Below are 5,807 nucleotides of genomic sequence, written 5' to 3' on the forward strand. Positions count from 1 at the left end.
AAGAATATGAGAAGGACTTGGACAGTTGCCAGCAGCTGCCATATGTTTTATCTTACCCAAACCGTAAAGCCAGTTGAGTGTTCTACTAAAAACATCCTCCGCTATATCAAAAAGAATAGGAGATAGTGGATCCCCCTGCCTGAGCCCTCTACCAGCACCAAAGAAACCACATAGACATCCATTGATCATAATAGAAATTCTTGCACTCTTGAGGAGAGTTAAGATCCAAGAGCACCACACCTAGTTAAAACTAAAGCAAATCTCGATAACACCTCCAACAAGAATTCCCAGTTGAGAGAATCGAAAGCCTGTGTGATGTCTAGTTTGATTGCCACATTGCCTCCTTTAGTCTTCATGTCTAGCTCATTCATCATCTCAGAAGCAAGAGCTATGCCAGTTGTCCCTATCCTTCCTCGGATAAAAGCAAGCCGTTCCCCACTAATAATGTGGTTTACAATATTTTTTATTATCAAGGAAAGAATTTTTGTGATAATCTTGAAAAGAAAATTGCTAAGACAAATAAGCCTAAACTGGTTTATAGTGCTAGCATTTTCAACTTTAGGAACTAAGACAAGGAAGCTACAGTTCATACCTTGAGGAAGAACATTGTCTCTAAAGAAAGATATGATAGTTGAGCTCACATCGAGACCAATAATACTCCAGAAAGTATGATAGAATATACCTTGGAATCCATCAGGGCCCGAGGCGCTATATGCATCCATAGCGAAGACTGCATCCTTCACTTCCTCTCTTGAAGGAATAGCAGTGAGGTAAGCGTTATCATTATCGGAGACCAATCGAGGAATAAGATTAAGAAGATTCTGGTCCACAATCATTTCATGGTGCTTGTATTTCTCTTCATATGTCATGACCAAGTAATCTTTGAACTAATCTTGTTGTTTGAGTAGAGTTCCATTAGCATTTTTAAACTCCACAATTTGATATCTTGACAATCTGATTTTTGTGGTTGCATGAAAATAGGCATGGTTTCGGTCCCTTTCAATAGCTTCTGAAACTCTTTCTTTTTCATTTGCCATCATTGCTTGCACTTTCATAACTTCTTCTAGTTCGATGGCTTTATCTTGTTCAAGCTTATGTAACTCAGGATCGAAAGGATACAACTCTTGGTCCTTAAGAATAAGTTCCAAGTCATTATCAATTTGTTTGATGTGTTGCTTGAAGTTACCATAGATTATATAGTTCCAATCTTTCAATACCATCTTGAGCCTTTTTAGTTTCTTTGTGACCTTCCTTATAGGAACATCAATCAAGGGCTCAGACCAACTCTTCTCAATGACTTCCTTTAAGTTAGCATGGAGAATCCAAGTTCTTTTGAATATGAAAGGAATATTAGTTGGTTTAGGTATCTTTGTGTTCCACCCCATAATTGGACTGTGATCCGAGAGTTTTCTCTTCATAATTCTACTTCTCCAACCTGCACTAGAGTCAATCCACTGCTGATTTACAAGAATTATGTCGATCTTTTGATACATTATTTGGGCCCCTCTTCTCTTATTGTTTGAGTATTTGAAGCCCATAGTGGTAGAGTTAACAAGAGCGTTGGAGTGAATGAAACTATTAAACTTTGTAACTACGGCGAGACAAGGGATGCCACCACCCTTTTTTTTCTTTAGAAGAAGTAACGATGTTGAAATCCCTTACAATAACCCATGGTACACAACCACTTTCCAAAATAGACAACTCATCCCAAAGTTCTCTTCGAATGCCATAAGTACAGCTAGCATGCACGAAAGACATAAAAAAAATCCCACCTTGACTGTGATCTACTGGTGAGATAAGGCAATAAGGTTGATATTCAAACCTTCCTTCCAAAAGACCCAGATATTTCCTACTATATTAGGTGTATCATTATGTAAGAAATTAGAACTAAAACGCATCCTACTAAGCAATGGAGGTAGCCTGGCAGGTGGTCTTATTAAAGGTTCAGCAATACATAAGAAATCCAGAGTAAATTCACTTATAAGTTCCTCAAGGTAAGACCAAGGTTCTCACCCCTTGATTCCCCTAACATTCCAGTAAATTGCATTTATCATTCCTTGAGTGGATGAGATCTTGTATGTGAGTTAGGTGTGATTTGAACCTGCACCTACATCAAGGACTTGTATCCTTTTTTGGTTTGAACTTGCCATTCCACTTCTTCAACGTGATCAGCCCAGTTTCCTGACTGTAAAAACTTGTCAGCATCTTCCAAAACCTTGAATCTATTCTTCGGAGTCACTGAACCACCCAATTGAGATTCCTGAATAGCACTGCAGTTAACACTATATTCAGCAGAAGAACGACTAATACTTGTAGAACTACCAATACTAGGGGATTCCACCAAAGTAACATCGACAAACTTTGCATTAACAGGATCTTCTGCCCTCTCTGCATTCAATTCAAGCCCATTATCTACTTCAACCATTCTCACAACTTCTGCAGGATGGACTGGAGTTACGATTGTAATAGGACTAGCTACAACGTTAACTGGAGGTGGAGTTCTCATAGCTGACTTAGCTGGAGTCTGCTCATTTTGGTTAACCGATGGAGTTAGGCCTTCGACAATTGGTGGATGCTCAGCCCGCGCTATAGCAAGGCCAAGTTGTGTAGACTACACATCAACAAGTACTGGTTGCTCGACCGTTGTTGGGTGCACAATAGAAGCAAATATATGTGGTACATCAGCTTCCAAAACATGAGATAGAACTAGGGCAGGAACCATGTTTTGTCCCTCCAGAGCTTCAGCAACGTGCACAACTTCTTGAGAAAGGACCTCAATTCCTTGTGCATTCTTAACGCCACTAGTACCTGGTTTCTCTTTCTGCTTATTCCTATTCCTACTCCTCTTTTTCTTCTGCTTGGTGGGTTCTAGATGGGTAACGTCCTTAAGAGCTTCATCCCTTCTAATTTCTTTCTGTAGCCCTTTGCATTCGGCAACCAAATGCCCTACAGATTTGCAATGCCCACAGAAGTTTGGAAGGCGGATCACCTCTGCATCTTGCAAAAAAGATTTTCCCTCATCTTCCTCAACCAAAAACTGACTGGGAATTGGCTTTGATAAGTCTACCTCCACCAAAACACTGGCGAAGTTGCCAAAGGTTCTATCTAGGGTATGTTTATCAACTCCGACTGGTGAACCGAATGCCCTTCCCATAGACATAAGTATTTTGTAATCCCAGTATAGTTGGCCAAGCATGGGAAACTTAATCCAAACAGCTGCATTGGTTTTGGTTTGCACATCAGGGTCAAAATCAGGAGACAACTTCGTTAACTGCAAGGTTTGCTTGCCAAAATTCCATGGACCTCCTCCCCAAATTTTCCTCCAATCCTGTTCACAAGTTAGCCTTATCATAAAGAATCCCTTACCTAGCGGGATGATCTTCCAGTCGCCTTGCGGCTTCCATTTAATTGTGGCCATACTTTTTACATCCTCAAGCTTGATTTTGTGAAAATCGAGCCTTCCAATCAAGCAGTATTTGCAGTATTGTCGCCCTCGTTCCACCGCTTGTTTCGGCAGTTTGATCGAAGGCATATTGCCTTTCATCTCTAGAGTGGGTAGGTCTTCCACATCAAGGTGTTGTGGTTGTTCCCCACGCACTTTATCGGCAAAAGATACAGTTCGTCGTTGAGCTGGAATTTCCTTGGTCTGAAGAGCATCAAGGTTGCCTTTTTCCATTGATAGTGTGCCTCCTAGGAAGCCCCAAGGACACATAACAGTAGTCTTCTCCATACTATTGCTAGAAAAACATGAAAAAACGACAGTCAACAGTGGTCAACGGAAAACATTTCATGCAGACAGGAAGGCGGGAACAGCAACCAATGTTGGGTATAACAATTGATATATCTAGAAAGCTTTCTTAAGAAGTACTACACTACTACTGCCAGACGAAGTTGAGATCAAGGTGGTAGAACATTCAGTTAGCCTCTTAACTATCTTAAGGTCATTTATCGAACTTCATAAGATTTGAATTTTGAAGGGGATTGTCAATGTTTATATGGAGATAAATATGGAGATAAAGAGACAAATATGGAGATAAAATTTATATGGAGGAGGAGGAGAAGCAGTATCAACCTGTTTCAGTTCCAATTGGCCGGATGATCTCAAATGTGTTTGGATTCTCATTGCAAATGAGCCCCACACATAGCGCATCGTAAAAGGTTAAGAATGGATCTTGCAACATAACAAATCCTACCTGTTTCCGCTCTTCACAGTACTCAATCAGGTACTGCTTAACATCATCTATGCTTCTCATGCAAAAGCTATTGCATCACAGAGAAAAAACAATAAGCACCAGTCCAGCGCAGTTAATTTATTCACTTAAAATGTGCTCCTAACCAAGATTAGAAGTCAAAGAAGGATAACATCACATCCAATTCAAATGTTTTTATATATTGTCGTTCACTGGTTCTTGTCTTTATATCAACAGCTCACTATAGTAAAATCATCATTTCTGACTGCCACTGTGACATTTTTTCAAAGATCCCACCTACAGTTACATGCATCTTTGGAAATGAACTACATAATTTATTTAGGGTTGTCAGACAAATGTGTAAAAATAAGAGCATAAAACAGGACATTACGGCATGACCAACCCATATTCACTGTCAATTAAGTTTTAAACTAGAAGATAAAAGCATACTAGTGAATTCAATTCTTACTCGATCATTTGACACTCTACTATTGGACCTCCATCAGCATCATGTCACTTCTCAAGAATTGTGTGACAGATTATGCCAACTTTTCCATGAATCTCAAGTCTTGTAGTACTACTACCTGTACCGGAAAAAGGAAAAGGTTCAATTTAATGCTAAAAACAAATAAAAGCATCAAGATATTATTTGCCTACTCGGCTACTCCATAGGTTATAGGCTAAAAATCCGAGTCCGTATGTGGCAGGGCATTGTTTTAAGTTCTTTATTGAACATGCTCTACAAAGTTACCACTGTGCTGCTAAACAAATTATTTACTTTGGCCATTTTTCGCAACACTGAAATAGCGGTTCACAATTTACTCCAATTACGCAAACATACCATTGGAGTGAACGATATCTCTAAGTACTTGACAACAACTGCAATTAAATGCAATCGGTTGCGGAGGCCAAACACTAAGCGGTCTTGCATTTACGCATTCATAATTCACATTCGCAACCTCCTCTTGAACTGATCCATTTAAAAAATCCGTAGAATCTACAAAACGATCAACATTTTCTCTTTCATTTGGCAAACTATCATTTCATCCAGAAGGACCAACAATGTTGTTTTTGTTGTCGAATATATATTCTCCTTGACTAGTAAATCTACTATATACATCATCATCAACCACAAATTCATCACCGCCTTCATTTTCTCCTAGGAATATAACATCATCAGGATTCGCTACATCAATTGGATGGCAAGGGCCCGCAATTTTGTCAAAATTAATTTCATGGTTCGATGAGTCTTCAAATAGTCTAAGTACATTTTCAAATGGACTACTAGGCGGGTCATCACTATAGTGAGGGTATGAAGAGAAATCTTCCATTTTTTTGGTGATCCCTCTTTTTCAATTTTAGCATTGAAGAGAGATAACGATATGGAATCCCAAGCACCATTGATGGCGCTTGAGATTTGGGGTTTGAGAATCTGAGTGAGTGTTTAAAAAAGTGGCGATGAAATGAGAAGAGGGAAAGAAAAGGGTAAGAGGTAGTTTTTAACCGTTGTAGAAATGGCGGTTTATTTAACGTTGTAATAAGAAGAGAAAAGGAGAGGCTGATCACATGGTCCTCGGCTACTAAATAACTAAATACGTCTTTTTCAGTTTTCAGAGC

At 39.3% G+C, this 5,807-nt stretch overlaps 1 long non-coding RNA gene across 1 annotated transcript; it reads right to left on the reverse strand.

Annotated features, from left to right (window-relative positions):
* Positions 1 to 4,371: 4,371 nt before the first annotated feature.
* On the reverse strand, positions 4,372 to 5,807 carry LOC147474695 (uncharacterized). The gene is made up of 2 exons (XR_015209024.1): positions 5,032 to 5,807; positions 4,372 to 4,774 (listed from the first exon to the last, which is right to left on the reverse strand). It is a non-coding gene; the product is annotated as an uncharacterized LOC147474695 (long non-coding RNA).

The sequence above is a fragment of the Coptis chinensis genome, chromosome 9, assembly GCF_015680905.1.
Source record: "Coptis chinensis isolate HL-2020 chromosome 9, ASM1568090v1, whole genome shotgun sequence".
Classification (NCBI taxonomy): domain Eukaryota; kingdom Viridiplantae; phylum Streptophyta; class Magnoliopsida; order Ranunculales; family Ranunculaceae; genus Coptis; species Coptis chinensis.